Raw genomic sequence first — 18,862 nt, 5'->3', positions numbered from 1 at the left:
AGGGTCAAGAGACATCCCAGAAGATATGTTACAAGTGCTATCTTCCCACCCCATGTTCTCCAGTTTTAAAGGCACATCTATTTGCTCAATTCTGCCTCAATTTCAGCAGTAGGGTAGGGCTACTTATATGGTATCCAGATCAGCTTTACTCCAAACTTTCCCATAGTCCTACACCCTATAAAGTCATAGGTCAGTAGTCATCTACTAACTGCTTTAATCTGTACAGTAGTGACAATAGAGGAATTTTTTAACAAAGTAAAAAACTGGTGGAAATGAGAAAACTGGATCCATTTTGAAAAATTCAAAAACTTTTACATCTTCCCCAACTGTATGGAAAAGCTGATGCAGACATCCTTTTTATGCAATGTAACCACTATTTATTAGTTTTGCCCCAATTAGGTCAGAACTAGCTCAACACTATCAAAACTATCAAGCCAAAAACTTCCAGGCAGTAATGGATGACATTACACATTACTTATATTCACAATGTATTTTTTATAATTACAAATTATTAAATTAATATTTTCAAAATTTGTTAGCTATTTTTTGTGACTGCACTACACAGTTATTACAATGTAGCTCTATCATTTAATACTCTTTTAGAAGGGAAACTCTGAGCAATCTAAAGTCTCTGTCAGGTATGTATCATATAGCCAAGCTTTCTTTTGTGTAAGTATGAAAGTGTAGTGGTCTTGGGCATAAAGCAGAAGCTTTAAAGATCTCTGACCTTAGTCCATACAGTAAACAGATCTTTTAGACATTTGAAACTTACAGAAAGTGTCAAACAGGAAATTTAACATATCTCCAATCAAGAGGGAAAAGGCTGTTTAAATTTGATTATGTCTAAAAAATTTCTTAACCTGATTATCTTCTCTATTTATTTATTGAATTATTTTTTTATTCCTCATCAGGGCATCTCACATTAGATAAATATAAACAGGTTTATAAAAATAGAGTGTTTCTTCCAAAATAACAGCAAAGAAAGATAAAGTCCATTTCTGTTCTCAAGTTTGGTTTGGATGAAACACTCACTAGGACTGAGCCAGACGTGACTGTTGGGAGACCTTTTCCTTTCAAAACTAGGTATTATAAAAAAGGGATAGTATGCATGAAATAAAACAGGTTTCAGTGAAAGTTGCTGCTATAAAAATAAATACTTTAAAAGCACATTTAACAATAGAATTTTAAAAAATTAGAAGGAAAAATACTTGCATTCTGCCTTGCTTCTTCATATTTCTTGCCTGTCTTTATAGCTTATTCTTGAATCTATTCGACCTGGAGTAAGGACCTCCTGCAGAAAACTTATGAATCATTCATTTAAATGGATAGCTCCCAACAACCAGAAATAATATAATTTTTTTGTGGACCTCCTGCCTGGGCTCTATGAGGAAAAAAAGAAAATCCAGCTTTAGCCATTCAAGTTAAAGCTGGCTTCAACAAACATTGACCTTTATAAACTAAGGATATCTGAAGAGACAAAGTTCAATTAACTGTACCTAATAATTAGAGTGAATTAGGCAAAATATTTATTATTCACTGTCATAAGGGTGGTATGCAGGAAAACTATGATCCTGTGGAAGGATCTTTCTAATCTTCAGATAACAAAACAGCAATTTCCAACTGACAGGATTAATTTAAAAAAGAAGAAATCCTGGACACAAACCCACTTGTAATCCAATTTTTGCCATGTCATTCAAGTTCTTATATTCCACACCTCTTCTGCAGGTAATACCAACTGAAGGATGCAGTTTTGCACAGACAATCTCTCCCTCACTGGGAGTAGGTTGACTGTGGCCTATGCAAATATTAAAATAAAATAAAATAAAATAAAAATTAAAAAATATGAAAATAAAGTAAGGAAAAATATAAACCTAAACATTTTATATTAAAATATTATTCCTATAGTGCACTAATACTGAAAAAAGAAACAAACAAAACCCAAAAAGCAATAGTTTCCTCAGTAGTACCAATTCCCTAAACAAACTCTTAAAACAATTTTCTATTTTAATAGGAAAAGGAGGGAAGTGTGCAAATAGACCTTTTGTCATTCTGAGTAAGTTTGGCTGAGAAGTAAAAATAAAGTCCAAATTTATCTTTGAGGTTTTATATGCATACATAATTGTTGAAAATTATTTAGACTAAGTTGCTTCTCACAACCATAAAATTTGGCAAAGTGAGAATTTCATACTTGTATTCACTGTATCATGGTCACAATCAGGTTCTGTAAATACTTTTCAAAATAAGACCTTTTAAGTGGTAGCCATCATTCTTACTATAAAGTTTCCTGGCAACTGAACATCTGTGCTTCCATTAAATCCAAGATGCTTCAGGAACTTTATTACACTTTACACTTTTTTTTGGCTCTCTAAATAGATACCAAATGATAAACATTATCTGAAGGGAATAAGGGGATTTTCTTCTTCTTTATTTCCAATGAGGCCAACAGTTTACTACTTCTATCACTGAAGATCTGCCCTAAGAGTCTGTAAGACAAAATTATAACAACCAAGGCTGTGAAAAAGAAAAAGAGAGAAAAAAACATAATCATCCATCAGTCAAACTTTAGAATTGATTGAAGAATAGAATAGAAGTACGTGAAGACTAGTTTCTAACATCAGCATTTTTGTCAAAGTCCTGCTTTACTTAGCCCTGATTATTTGAGACTGTAACATAAGACATGGAGACACACTGACCAAAAATAATATTTCCATTATGGACGGCTGCTATGAATATTACAAAAGAGTTCCTGAAACTTTTGCAAAAAACCCTTCCAAAAGTGCATGACTTATATTTTTTTCAAAACAAGTAAACTCCTTGACCCAAGACAGAAAAGCATCAGTCATGGTAGAGCAGAATTTTCTAGGAGAATAAAGAAGGACAAGATGAAAAAGCAAATCCGACAATGGAGTTATTGAAAGTTCATTTTAGAGATGGGCTTTCTTACCACAACACTACCACATTTCAAAATCACCTCTTTGCCTTTCCATTTAGTCTTACTTTTGCAAAAGCCTATGGTGTAAAATTAGTTTTACTACATCTCAGCATTAATGTATAACTAGTAAATGTCTTTCAAAAAGATAAACAATAAATGCAATGCCCATACACAAATCCCTTATTTTTGTTTAGAAAAAAAAATCTGAGTTTTATATTTTATCTTATGAGCTTTTCCTGATAGACCATGTGTTTCTTACACTGAAAGAGACTATACCTGGTAAACTGACCATAACAGCAATTTATGGACACACATGGATGAGTTGCAGTGACAGATGACAGTTCATATTTTACTTGTGGTGCCTCACTTCACACCATTTAAGTACTTTGATGTCCAGTGGTAGGGCACAGGAAAAAGTCTCTCAAAACTCCAGTCATCCAGTGTAGGATAGATTGTGGAGATCAGATCACTAGATAATTTCTTGCTAGATAGAAATAGCAAGTCCTGACATCTCATTTATGAGTGCATATGCAGAAAGCTTAAAAAGAAGGCTTGGGTAGAAGGAACATACAAAATAAGACTACTAAGAGCCCATATATATATATATATATATATATATACATATATATATATATATATATATATATATATGCTGTACATACAATCATATTCACTCAGAAATCTACTATGAAGTAGAACTCTATGAAGTGGAATGGTACAGTAGATGGCAAACAGCAACCAAACATGGAAACAAAAAGCAGGCATGCTGACACATTACAGCAGCTGCAAAGGACAGCCCAATAATTTTGATGGCTTTTGCAATTGTCCAGAGATTTTTCTGGTTGTAATATCTCAGCTGAACTAACATTTACTTCAACCTCAGCTGAACTAACATTTACTTCAACCTCAGCTGCTTTGAGTTTTGTAAGGGAATGCATTTAATTCAAAATAAAAATTGTCTGGCTTAGATTTTCCCAGTTATGGGAGATTTTACTTGTTTCTTTCTTGATCTGGACTAATAGTTCCAGGGATGCCACTTTATTGCTAGAAGGGGAAAACAAAAAAGCATTCTTAGATGCTTCCTGAAAGGTGAATTGTCCAAAATTTCAGGAATCATCCAATCATGTGCATGCTGAAACACAAAAATTACAGGAAAAAGTTAAAAGTTTGAATATAGCATATTGTTATATTTTAGGATGTTATTTCCATATCATCACCATGTTTCTAAACTATCTTAACCTTCATTTCTAGCCTCTTCCACCATATTTTCTGCTTGGTTTGGTGCTGTGTGATTTTGAGTCACATCTGAGTATGTTCCCTACACATATTGTGTATATCTTGCACAACTTTTGCTTCCAACAGAGCCTTGCAAAATTTTCTCAAAGAATGATTTATGCAAGGTAGAAAAATTGCTACATTCACATGTATGAAAATTATACTACAGTATTGTTCTCCCAGGCGCCATAAACACATCAGAGTCCAGTTTGTGCTATGGAAAAAGAGCTATGAACCACACTGGGACTTTTATTCACAATATGCTGGCTCTGAATTGAAGATCCATTTTCTGTCGTGTCCCACTGGACTAACAAAAATCTGTTTGTTTATGGAAGTTCATTTTAAACTTTTAGAAGAGAAAAAAAGGATAGTGGAGGTGTTGCCCAACTTTCAATCAAACTTGACCTTATTCCAGAAAAAAAAAAAAAGTGCATTATTGTTTAGTGCTTTCAAATCAGTTTTTCAAAAATCATAGATACTATTAAGAATTTTTTCTGTGTCTTAAGAATGTTAGGAAATACCCTTAAAAATCCAGGAATAATTGTATTCTGCACAGTCATCTGTGGACATAGGGAAATGTATAAAATAAATTCCCATCTGGTCATCCTTTTCCATTAGTGACTTCATCTTCAGATCTGCACTGGGTAAGTCAATTAATTCAAGAGAAAAACAGTGAAGCCACTAGAAACTTCATGCTTTATCACTGATTTTATTTAAACAGAATAAGCGTAATAAATCTGACAAAATAACACTCACAGTGTTGCTCCATTTATCAGAGAAGCCTTTGAGATTTCACCAAGGGAAAAAAAAATTGAGATGATATAAAACACAGCAAAGAACCTCTAAGCTCTCTCTGTAATTTTTTGACATTTGGGTAAGACTTGAATGAAAAAGTTCTGGAGGTGGATTATAATTAAATTAGGACTTTTGCTGATGATAGAGAACAGGTTCATAAGATGGGAGAAAATACTACAGATTTCTAGATTTTCCCTGAATGTTTTTCTTTTGATTATGACATCTGGACAATTTTTATATACTTAGTGGAATATGGCAGCTGATTTCTGACTCACACTAGGACTGCAAGCATTGGAGGGCTGAAAATATGGAATGGAGAGGAAGTTTCCCTCTTCTGACAGAAGGACATTCTGACTGATGTCATTGTTCTGAATGACTTTATATGATAATGAGTGTAATAGGAATAATGTTAGTTTAAATCATGGTTATTGCTGAAGAGGTGCTTTGGAAATAATTCCATGCAGGAAAGGAATATTCTTGAGCTGTGTTACAACCTCATATTCATCCAAATACAGTATTTTATGCTGAAATATGCATTTTAGTAACTGCTTGCTAAACCCTAATTGGTACTTGCGCTGATCTGTCATTCTAAAAAAATTGATATATTAGATTTATATATTCAGATATATGTGCGGAAATCACTGGTACATGTCCTCATGTCAGACAGCTGAGATCTGAATTTCTCACTGCTATAATGAAAGCTGTGAAAGACTGAATTTATTAAAATGCAAGGGTCACTTGCCTTGGCAAAAAAAAACGTAAAACCTGCATTATACAGATCAACGGCAAGCAAAGAACTTGAATTTCAATTTCTAATATTTTGATTTTTTTGGTTTGCTACTTCTTATATTCTCTTTAGGTTCTTTCCTGTATAAAGTACTTAAATATCTAAGAAAACTTACCAGAAGTCAGAGAACAAAAGGATAGAAAAATTTTAGAAATCTTAAAAAGATCTTCAAAAACAGAGATACCTAAATCCAAAGATCTTAAAAACTATATGGTAGCTGTGCAAATAAAACCCAGAAAATCCATATAATAATGGAATAATAAAGATTCAAGAGGAATTGAATTAACTACAGGAAAGTAACAATAGTCAATAATGAGGATAGTCAAAATTTCAGATTTCATACTTACACTTGAAACTGATATTTTAATGCTTTAAAATTGGAGTGTGTTGTTTTTAGAAATTTTTTAGCAATTTGAAGGCAAAATGGGGAAAGAATTACTTAGTCTACTGTTATATTACTTCATCAGTTGCTTAATGTGCCTAATTATTATGAAGCTATTATGGTATGACAGTCTAGTAATACTCAAAATAATTACCTAGCCCTGTTTATACAGTTTCTAAATTTGTACTATCTTCATGAGATCAAACACAGCTAATGTGATTAATTTCTGCCTTCGTGATAAACTGTCTCTGAGGTCAAGGGTGTTCCAAAGATTTTAAATCAATACTATATAATAGCTGCTGATATTAACTTTAGAGTAATTGCATCCCACTTGAAGCACTGCTGACAGCATTATGAAGCAAAAGACAATGCACCTGATAATGAATAAACCAGCTTAACTAGGATTCTAAAATTCCAAACAATTTTGAATAACTCTCTTTTACTACCACAGAAAATACTGCCAAGACCAAATGGTAAAATGGTCTACATTTTAGCTATTGTGAACAATTCTGTCAGGTCTACAATGCATAATAAGATAGGCTGCTGTTAAGTTCTTCTATAAAGCTCATTTTGATTTGAGATGCAACTTTGAAAAACTTCCATATGAAAACAGAAATTTCCTAATATGTTACATTTTAACTGATGCTTTTTTTTCTGCATCATTTATTACTCACAAGGACCCTTCAAAGACATGGCAAAAAAAAATTTACCATATCCTGAGCTTTTGGAAAGAGAATTTATATTCCAAGCTTCGCTCTACATTATTTCATGCTTCTATGCTGTTATTCTTTATTTGGAGTAATGTGAACACTTTTAAAAGATAAGTAAGAAATATGGAATATTATTATTTGCACATATGCCTTTTACAAATATTCTGGTCATAAATGAACTTCAGAAAATGGTGCACATCCCATTTGTATTATAACATAGTTCTAAGTATATTTTATGGGATCATACTAAACATAACTTCACTTGCTGTCTTTCCATTAATTTTAGAATTTAAACTCAGTTTATACATTCACACTAACTCAACTAAGTTTATCTTTTTCTTTTCTTTTCTCCTGCTGCCATGTGCTCATTATAATAATTTCTAGTGCCAGAAAATGCATGCTTTTTTCAGATACCAATATAAGAGTCAAGTAGACTAGGATGCTGTTAAAAATTTGAAAATTTGCCATGCAGTCATGAGAAAATTACATTTTATTAAAGTGATTTTTATTCCTAAATGTGTTACTCTTTCCCTCAATCACTCTCAGTATTACTGCAAATAATCCAGTCATATAGGCAGGACAAAATATATTTTAATTCTTAATGTCTGTCTGTCAAAGTACAAGATGTATGTAATTTTTCCTAATTAGGAAGATGGGATTAAGAACAAAAGTTGTATTCAAAATTGTGTTCTGAAAATGCACTTAGGTTACCCCAAGGGTTGTGTTTTAAAATACCATGTCTTTAAAATGCATAAAGTCTGTTGAGATCTCACCAGAAATAAATCAACTAGAAAATAATAAAACATAAATCTAGTCAGAGCATTAAGTAGTATAATGAGATTAGTTATATGAATGAAATAAAAGGAAAATACTTGCTCTTCAAATTAACTTAACTGAAGAAATAAGGATCCAGCAATGTTCACTTGCTCCATATTGCTGCAACGTGCTTACAATTCCATCTCAGACCAGACTGATAGTTCAGTATCAAAACAACTTTGCTAATTTAAAAATCTTAATGTTGTTCCTTGTTTCTCAAAACTCACATTGACAGGAATTTGTTTTGTTTTGTTTGTTTTTTTTTAAACTAAAAATGTTTTCATGTTGAGTGGTCTCCAAGGATTTCAGGAAATCTGCTGGAGCCCAAGGTAAGTCAAATCTCTAAGCAATCTTATTTTAAATTGTATATAGGGAAAAAGGTAAATCAGCCCTGCATTATTAAAGAATTTGAAGACTAAGAGATAGTCTCTAGTGATAGAGAGCTATAGGCCTGTTAATAAGCAAGGAGAAAATGAAGCAGTACATGCACCAGTACAACTGAAAGTACAGTCTCTAGGAATAAAGAATGCAAACTCTGCTCAAAGCCTTGAGGACTCTAATAATTAAAAAAAAAAAAAAATAACAAACCATCAAAAAAAACACCCTACAACAATTCTAAAGAAGTGAAAGGGAGAGAATTGTGGACAGAAGAAAATGGTAAAGAATCAGCTATGCCTGGAGTTTTCATTGTGACACAGACAAAAGAGATAGTAAAGTTTTTTGAAGGCATATAAAGAAATAGGAAGCTTATGATTCCTCTATATTTTTCTCAAATATAGCTGTTACCTACATTTTGTAACTACAGTACAACATTTTGTAAAAGATGGACAAGTTAGTAACGTCAAATAATCTGCAAAATCATTAGGTTTAGCCATACACTAAATAGTATTCAAAAATGTGTTCATTTCTTTTAAATTTAATTAAACAGTGACTATGAATATGTGAAAAAAGCCAACAACAAACCAACCAACCAATAAAAACCAACATGGTAAACTTTAATTCCAGTCTTAGCTTTACCATTAAAAAAAATGGAATTATATAACAGGAAAATACAGTCACCAAGATGTAGTACCAGCAGCATTTCAAATATAAATGAAGTACAAATATCCATGAAAACCCATTGCTTTTCATTTTAATAAGAAACATTTTTCTATCAAAATGAAATATTCAACATATGTCATAGAACTGTCTACTAGACTTTGGGTACTGTAGAGAAACAGAAAATATACCCTGGGGGGCCTTTCTCCTCCATCCCCAGGCCCACTCTACCATTTCAGGTGCACCTGAGAGGCTTTTACCAAAACTGCTCAGTGATGAAATGCTTGACCAGACCAGCTCGCAGGGTGAAGCACCTCTGACCACACAGACCTGACAGAACCAGAGGATACCGTCTCAAGCTGAGTCAAGGGAAATATAGGTTGGATGTTAAGAGAAAATTTTTTACAGAAAGAGTGATTAAGTTCTGGAATGGCCTGCCCAGGGACATGGTGGAGTCACCTCTCCTGGATATGTTTAAAAAAAGACTGGATATGGCACTCAGTGCCATGTTTTAGTTAAGGTGTTGGGGCATGGGTTGGACTCAATGATCTTAAAGGTCTCTTCCAACCCAGTGATTCTGTGATTCTCTGAATTCTGTGAATATCAGGGACTCCTGCGTGATGCAGGTGGGAACAACACTGACTGAAACAGGAATATCAGCTGCCTGACCCAGGTGGGGAACCATCAGTCAACCCCTGACAGCCCCGAAATATTTCCTACCTGAATCAGCCCACGTGGAATGGTACCATTTTTCCTGAAGTTCTAGGAGAAATTTTTAAATGTTTTGGAAATTCCAGTAATAACTTATCTGAGGATGGAAATTCTGCAGAGGATTAAAGCAAATAATCACATGTCCCTGTCAGCAGTAGTCCTGAGTGAGTCCCTTTGAGATGTCCTTGAGTACTGTGGGCTGCAGCACCACTGAGTGGGATGCCTCTTGGAGCTCCAGAACCCTCACATTTGCAGCACTCACAAAGCCATCCCTGATGATGAGGCCAAGGCTGACACCCCTCATGGACCTCTACCCCTTGACGTGCAACCCATGCCTGTTCAGAAATGGTAAGGGATTTGACCTGAACTTCACTGAAATTGAGGGGAATTACCTTTATGCATACAGATATAATTGTACACCTCTCTTGATGTGCAGGCGTGTGAATTGATTTTGGTATGAATGTTGTTATTGTGAATCTGTAATTAGGCCATTGCCTAATTTAGTTGTAATTAGGCCATTCCCTCTATTTGATATTTGCTGATTAATAATTTAGGATTTTCAAATAGTTAAATTTCCTATGTTTCAAAAGCATGATGTACTGCAGCAAAAAATTCAAGCCACCAGAATTAATTGTCAGATGCCCTTTCTGTTAGTACTTTTAAAAACATGTACTGTTGTGGTCATAATGTTTTTTCTCTTCTAAAACAAACAAACAAACACAAAGATAATAAGTTTAGCAGCCTAATTTCATTTACACTCTATTTTGCCTTGCTTATGGCAAGTCTGCAGAATCATCAGCCTTGTGTAACAGGAACCACTGCTGAAGGAATTACAACAAAAAAAGAGGTAATGAAGTAGGATAATGATAGTAAATTTAGAAAATACCAGAACAAGCTTTATTTGAGGCAGTATCACAAGGATATTCACAGGAGCATGAGTTCCTCTGAGTCACTAAATCCCATAACACTGAGAAGTAACATAAGTACTAACAAAAGAAAAAGACTCCAAAGAAAAATTCTCATCAGTCATCATAAATGATATTGGTGTTTCTTCCAAAAATCAAAGCAGTACATAAATGTAAAATAACCTATGGTTTCAAATATGTTAGAGTACCCACTCAAACTGAAGTATATAGTTTAAATTGCAGAATCATTTAAGCTAATCACAGTAAGTATTTTCAGTCTGTTCCTAATCTTTTTCTGTATTGATCACAAATGCAAAGTTTGGCTTTGAGATCTTGAAAGAAAACCCAGCAAAAACTGAGGCCCCACATCACCAGACTGTGCAATTACAAACAAATAATCCTTGCCTTGAAGCCTTTATAATCTAATAGAGAGCACTACAGTACTTTGTGCTATTGGAGCACTTCCTGAGATGATCTTTACTCTTGAACAACATCTACCAAATGCTCATTCACTCAGAGCAGATGTTAATTTGTGCTAAGAATTCTCTTAGATTTCTTGACAAAAAGATCTCAAATAATTCAGGTGAATTTAGGGAGAATCTCACTCTCTGGAAAGTTAAGTAGACAAAATCAGATTGTTTTGGTAAGCTTATTGGTTTGTTGGCTTTTGGTTTGGTTGGCTTTTTTGCCATTGAAGGCACAAAATATGTCTTAAATATGTTCATAACAAGATATTAATATTTGTGGGATTTTTTTCTTAAAGTACTCAATTTTCTAAAATAACAGTATTAAAACCACCACGTAAACACCGATTAGCAAGTCATCCCATTAAACTCAATGATTTACATACAATGTACAGAACAGATCTTTTCTAATTCAGCTGTTAAAAACAACTGTTAAAGGAAGAATGTCTTGTGCATTATATTTCAGATTGGTGTAGTGCCTCTTGCAAAAGCACAGAAAGAAAATTTCTGTCATCAGAACCTTAACTTCATCTTCCAGTCTCCAGAAAAAATATTCAGTTTTAATTTAAGACAACTGTAGTGATTCAATCATTGAACACAGGATGAGCTTTATGAAAGATAAATAGTCAGATGACGTAGCAAAAAAACCAAACCAAACCAAAAAAAAAAAAAAAAAAACAGTAGTTGCCATTAATATTTTCCTCCCATTAAGAGGGAGCAGAGAATCACTTTATCTTGCTATGGAAGGCAATGGAATATCATTACCATATAATGGAAAATAAATAAATAAAGTTGATCACCTAGTTTCTATAAAATACTTGGCTCCTATTTCCAGGTTTCAGTAGAATAAAACTTGTATGAACTGTCTTACTTAACACAGGTGAATAATAGTCCCCATTTCAACCACACTAATGGAAAATTAACATTCATAGAACTCTCTGCTCATCTCAGGACCCTGAAATTCAGAAATATTATTTTTATATACCAAAATTATTTCCTGAATATTTTAATTTGACTTCTAATACCAACCCAATAGCAGGACCTTTCCCAGTTTCAGTACCTCTTTATAAATCTTCTTGTAAACTACATTTCCACAGAAATGATAAATAATTGATTTTGACCTTTAGGGGGGATATGATGACACACATAATACTGTGAAACTGAGAAATATTTGCCATTCTCATATAGTAACCATATATTGAAAAGGTTGTTCGAAATATGCTCCCTTTCATTTTTTCTTTCCCTTCAAGCATTTTTGACAGAACTGTCCCTTATGCACACCAAGGGTTTGCTGTGTTTCTTAAAATAACAAACCAAAACAAAACTCAAGAAACCATTTTGAAATTAGCAAAATTTTGAGATATGTGCATCTAAAATTTAATATAGTCAGAGCATGAGTACAACAGTCTATTATACTCTTGTTCTGATCAATGCATAAACTGGAATTTGCCACACTCCACAATATATTACATATCCTTCCATCATTCAATAAAAATTGAAGCTTGTAAAATCTCAGTATGTGGGGCAAAAGAAAATATTTATTTATTCTTTTAACTAGAATCAGGGTAGAATAATTGCTTGAATGTAGAAGATGTTCACAAATCCAAAATACTTAGACCATAAAATAAAAGTTTGGGTTTTTTCTATAGTGGTCTTCATTCCATTGTGAAAAGTCAAACAGAATTTAAAGATTTTTAAGAATTGTGCAGTTGATATAGTTTTTTATTTCACCATCAAAAGCCTAGATTTTGAATGAGAAGCTACAGCATATCTGTACAGTGTTTATTTTTAGAAGACAGAGAAATACAGTATTTGCTGTCTGCTGAAGTATTATAGAAAAAAAAATGAGCTTAAAAATTGTCTCTCATAAATATCTAATGTTATCCTGAACTTCTGCCATAATATTCACTAAAATAATATCACTTTTTGATTTTTTCAGTTTTTGATTTTAGAAGGAAAATTAATTGCATACACAACTTGATGTGAGCAACAATGTGAGAGCAAATTTCTTCCAGGAGCTTTAAATAGCACAAAAGAAATAAATAGCCTCTCTCTAAAATATTTTCTTACAAGTAGGTGTTGGTAATTAAGTATTTGATAACTTTAGCTTTAAATAAAGTAATTTTTGGAAAACAATTATTCCAGTTTTCTGGATTTTTAATTTCATATGATTGAGCTATCTGAGTTTTAGTAATCTTTTTTACAGTGTAAGGGAGATGCTGATCCTTTGTTGACTGCTCTGAATAAACTCTAGGGTTTTCATCATGCAGATTTTTATAATGCAGAGTGATTCTTTTAAAACAGTTCACTTTTTGAAGCAACATAACATTAACCTACTGTCTTGTCCAGCCTGATTACTACAGGGCTTTACTCTGTGGCTTTAGATGGCAATGAAAATCTGTATGTGATAGACAGAATTTGTCCAATCTGCAGGCATGAAAGGTTCTGAATAAGATTAAAACTATCCATCTGAAATGTGACATAGTTGTACTAATTTATAGAATTAATATGTCTAGAAAGCTACTCCCCAAGAGCCCTACGCTTCCCTGATTGTTTTATGTAAGCATTTTTAATGGCCAGGCCTAGAGACTCCCAGACTGGCCAGTGACAGGGTTCAAGACTTACAAGTTATCCTCCCATCTATGCAACAACACCCACAGATTTAATCATATGTCATAGTGATCTCTGATGCAATAGAAGATTTTCTTTTGGAAACAAACCAGATAAATTTTTTGTGAGGCAAAAGAGCCAATATCATCCGCTTTCAAAGTAGTCATTCATTTAGTCACTCATTTCCCAAAACTTCCAAGACATAGTCAGGTTAACCACTCTATTTATACCATGACAAAAGGAGGATTAATACATTTGACTCTGAAGTGTATTATCTATAAATGTCACTGATTAGAAATGTCCAGATTAGCCCTGACACCAAGATAAATATATTAACATGAAAAAAATTGCCTCCTCCATTTCCTTTATTTTTTGTATACAGATAAAAAAATGCTTGTGAAATAGGTATAGACCTAAATCACTTCCCCTGATCCCCACGTGCTAGCACTCACTTGAACTGGTGAGGATAAATTCCCCCAAGCAATGAGACAAGTATAGTCAGCTACCACAAAGTTTGACTGATCCAGTCCAAGAACATTGTTTTGTCCAAGACAGAGGAAAAAACCGTGCATTTATTTATTCTACTCATGTATAAATATTATGCCACTCTACATCTGTGTGCTAGTAGCTATTTCAAAAATTTTCCTAATAAAATGTTTGAAAAATGCATCCTAATTAATTACTTACAAGATTTAATTCCATTTTCAGAATAAACAATGCCATGATTTATAATAAAACTTAAAAAGGAGCCACAGATTGTCACTTAATGGTGCAAGAGTAGGCAAAATCACATAAGCAACTTTAAATTTATTATTTCCCATAGACTCCAGACATTTTAATGTCCTACTACCAAAGACAATAAATTAATTAGAAACTTTTAATAGGATACTGTAAATTAGCATTGTGTTCAGTAAAGAAGAATTAAATAACAGATTTATTTGGAAAAAAATACATCTTACAGCTTGAAATAATAAGGAAATATCTTTACTACAAATTTGGAATGAGCTACTTTGGTATTTTATCACTTCCATTACTAGCAGTAACAAAGGTGAGAAGTCTTTCAACAGTAAAAAAAGGGTAAGTGTTCATATACCTACACAGAAATTAACTTGAAAAGATCACAGTATTTAATATTTTGCTTAGTGTAAGGAAGAAGTAGTAACTATTTTACTAGGAATTAAGTAAAAATGAAGTCTTTCCATTGCTGGTAGAACTTCTGTCAAGAAGGGCCCAAGAAGTTATTTTTACCATGAGCTAAAACCAGAAAGGGTTTTGCTAAGGTAGGGTCCAGGTGTCACGTGCAGAGCTCATGTATATTACTTGAAACATTTCTATTGAGACCTTAGAGACTGGTCAAAAGACTGAAACCTCTGGCATATCTCTGAAACTTTTCTTTCTTCAGGCCAGTGGCATTCTGCACTCAGGGGAGTTTGATGAGAGGGTGATAGTCAGTAGAAAGAAAACCAGTGACGTTCTCTGAATAAATGATCTAATCAATATGTGAGTAAGAACTGACAGCAGTCATGAATGCTGGCAATCATGTTTGCAGCATTTTCTATATCCTTCCAGATATGTCCTTGCAATATGAAGGACATTTTAGTATGTATCTTCATTGTTCTAATTGAATATCCTTGTAAAACTATGCTAAATTGGTTTCTCATTTATTCCAAATTCTGTATTTTCTCTCTCTTATACAATCATTAAGCAATGATAGAAATCACTTTGACCAGAGTATGTTGCTACAGTTCTATGTTTTATGACAATATCTCTCATCACCAAAAAACACAAGTCAAAATTGAAGGAGGTGAAACAAAATCGAACCGTTTGAATCCAAACCAGAATAAAGAGAATCAGAAATTATTGGAATAAGCTTCATCACTTAGGAAAGCAGGAAATAAATGTAAAAATACACAATCTAAAATATGAAAGCCAAAATAATGAAATATATAAAAGTATTTTTAGAATATTTATATTTAGGGGAAAACAGAACAAACTATCCACCCACTTACCACGGTGCTTTCATGGTAGAAAATAAGTGGCCTTGAGCACTGAAACACTTATTTTCTCCTCTCTACTCTGATTGCATTTGTGCTCTATTCTAGAAAGAACTGCTTAAATTTGGTAGTTATTAAATCATCAAAATCCATATAATCCAATTTAGATATTAAAAAGGGAAATTATTAGCATGACCATGACTTTAAGCACTGAAGCCTGGATTCTTGATATCTTCTTACTTTAAACATCTACAAGGCAAAAATATGATGTTCCTGACAGTATGGTGCAGCAGAAAGGAGGTCTAGAGAAGGCATGAGTCATTCACAAGCTTTTTGCAGGCAGGGATAAGAACCCTAAAATGCAAATGCTGGACCGTTCAATGTATGAACAGTTAAGATCTGTAATTTACAGAGTCTGATTATAAATATTAAGGCCCATTATTCAATATTTAAGGTCTTCTGAGACCTTAAAAAATAAACACTCTTGATATTTATGCCAGTAAATGAAAACAAATACTTGATAAATTAATAAGAACATAATAAGAATATTTTAATCAATTAAATGATGAAAAAAAAAGTACTCATCACTGATCAGTCACAATAAATGAATATCGTGAATACAATGCAATTTCTTCAAAATTCAGACCCCGAACTTCATATTTTTTCTACTGAAATTGCACCACTTAAAATAATAAAAATAAATTAAACTTGCAACCCACAATTGCATACTAAATATAGACCATTGAGCAATTCTTAAAACCAATGCAAAGAAGAAATATTCAGAATGCTGCATATTTTTAAAATAAAAATACTATTTTTAAATTTTGAAGTAATGATTCAGGTATGTAACTTCAGTATGCAACAGGTCAGGTATGTAACTGCATGTAACAGTTCTGAAACTCTTCTAGAATTCCTTCTTTTGCAACTTTTTAGCATGTTCCTGTGACACATAGACAATCCCCCTCAAACCCAAATTCCAACCCTTGCTTTCTCATTTGCTGTATGTTAACCTAGTACTAGTTTCCCATAAAACATGGTGTTTTTGCTGGTTTGTTTTCATGTTTTTTCCTCATATGGAATGGAATGTAGATCAGGGCTGCAAGGCAGATCACAAGACAAGAAAATGAAAGAACAACGCTTAGATTGATGACTGAAAATTCTATTCCAACATTCATCCATGGTAAGATACAACCACAAAATACAGCACCTGAGCTACCTCCTGATGATACAGAGGGTATTTCAGTTTGGGTAATAGTGTGCTATTTTGAGAACTCATGTTCCAGAGAGAGAAATAAGCACAGGAAGTAAGAGACAAGTTGTCTGGCTGCCATGTGAGAGCAGATTAGAAAACTGTGGCTTTAGTGTACTGAACATGGTCTGATAGGGAAAATGACTGCAGCCTGTAAGAACAGAAGGGGATAAACATCGAGGAGCAGATAAAACTGAACTACAGGTCAGGCCTGGCACTAAAATAAATAAACCAAGTGCAAATGCAGGTGGCTGAAGAAGTTACAGTCACCAAGCACTCAGGAGTAAAGAAACAGAAGAATCTCTCTGTTGCAATAATGAAAGGGGAAAAAAAAACATCCTTAATTACTTTGAAGACAGAGTTCGATACATTTCAAAGGGATTACATGATGTGCTATCCATGAAATGTCCTTTTTAATCTTATGTCTCCTAATCATAAAATATGTCATTACAATTTCTTAAAATCTGAAATATTGTGTTTCATCTCAGCACCATAAGTTCTGATCTCAGAAAGTCTAGTGAAAAATTCACAATAAGAATATTAAAGAGTTCATGACCTGAAGTGAAACTATTATTAGATTTTATTCACATTATTTATAATGCATAATGTTGTTTAATATCATGCCATTATGCAGCAAAAAGGAACACACCTCCCCTCCCCAAATACACCTGAAAGATATAATTACATTTTAACCTCTATTAATATAATCATCTAATCATAGTGTTGACTATTTCATATTATATAAGCATTTGACTCTATGTATTTATTGAATATTAATGAGCACATTAATCTTTACTTTTCCAAAGTAGTTCTACTCAGAAATAGTATTACAAATCTGAAGGTTTTGTATATTCTTCTTTTTCTAAAACAGTTCCATCTCCAGTACCAGACTATTCACTTGCTTGTGAAGCATTTTCAAACAAATGCTGTTAATTCTGAATATGGTTCACTAAGCAGCATGATCTCATTAATAAAACAAGTTGCTACTCTAGTAAATCAGAACGCTCAGCTGTTTTAACTGTTTCCCTAATGGAAATTCTAATGATTTCTTCAGTGAGCCTCACAGACGACAAATACTTTTGAAACAAGACCCAGCAAAATAAAGAAGCAATGAAAAGAATGGAAACAGCGAAACTTCAGACTTAGCATTCTGTCACAAATAAATGTTAACTAACATTGGATCTACATTCTTAAGGTTAGTTGGAATATTTTTGCACCTCTTGAATTTTCATTAGAAAGGTACTTTTGTTGTTGTACTGAACTAAACAAAATTTTTGAGTGACAGATTCATGAGTTCATGGGATTTCTAACACAAGAGCGAAGGGAAGAAAGAAAAAGCTTGATGGATGGCAAAAAGGAATGAACACTCTGCAAACATATATTCAAAATATCCTCATATGTTGCATAAGAAAATAATAAATGGATAACAAATGAGAAGGAGGCTAGGTCAAAGGGAAATGTAAAACAGAAGCAGTCTTTTGCACCAAAATGCAAGTTTCTGCATAGCAAGATATTATCTCAGGGTCTTTCAGTGTGATGTTCAGTTTGGGATGAACCTCTTTTTTAATGATGATAAGAAAATAATGCTTCTAATATGCTGAGACTTTGAAATGTGCTACACACCCAATGCATTTGTGACATTTGTAATACATCTTACCTCTGTCTGGGCACTCTCAAAAATAAACCTTCTCCAAGGGAAAATGATGATTTAGCAAGAGGTTAGGAAAAAATGAGAAAAAATGAACCATACTTTTTTTTTTTGTTGTTTTGTTTTTTTGGGTTTTTTTTTTTTTTTAAATCTCATTTGAAGCTGTTCAAGGATCCAAGAATAGTGCAAAGAAAGGTGATGGTCAACAAGCAAAGCAAAGAAGAATGGGTAAGGCTTTGTAACACCTTTGTGTCTACCTAGATACACATCTTACTTTAGTAATATATATATGTTTTTCAAGTTGTGGGAGAGAGAAAGGGAGTTGAAGTTTCAGAGAACACACACATAAGCTCTACTACCTTTTACATATGCAGCAAAAAGCATCTTTAATTCCTTGATGACATTCTATTTTGTAAATCAGACACCTTTCTTCAGTATTCAAAGCATTGAAAGTAATGTGCAGAAAAAAAATTTAACTGCTATTTTAACTGCTTCAGCTTAGTGTATTACTTAATAGTTGTATATTTTTTAATATATTTGCACCAC

The 18,862-nt window shown here is 33.2% G+C and overlaps 1 protein-coding gene across 13 annotated transcripts in view; it reads right to left on the bottom strand.

The window, feature by feature from the left end:
• Nucleotides 1–18,862, bottom strand: part of DMD (dystrophin) — a 1,045,484-nt gene that overhangs the window by 519,337 nt on the left and 507,285 nt on the right. The window lies entirely within an intron of this gene.

This window comes from Anomalospiza imberbis, chromosome 2 (genome assembly GCF_031753505.1).
Source record: "Anomalospiza imberbis isolate Cuckoo-Finch-1a 21T00152 chromosome 2, ASM3175350v1, whole genome shotgun sequence".
NCBI classification, from domain to species: Eukaryota; Metazoa; Chordata; class Aves; order Passeriformes; family Viduidae; genus Anomalospiza; species Anomalospiza imberbis.
The sequence above is the reverse complement of the archived record's forward strand: the minus strand, read 5'-3'. Positions and strand labels throughout refer to the sequence as shown.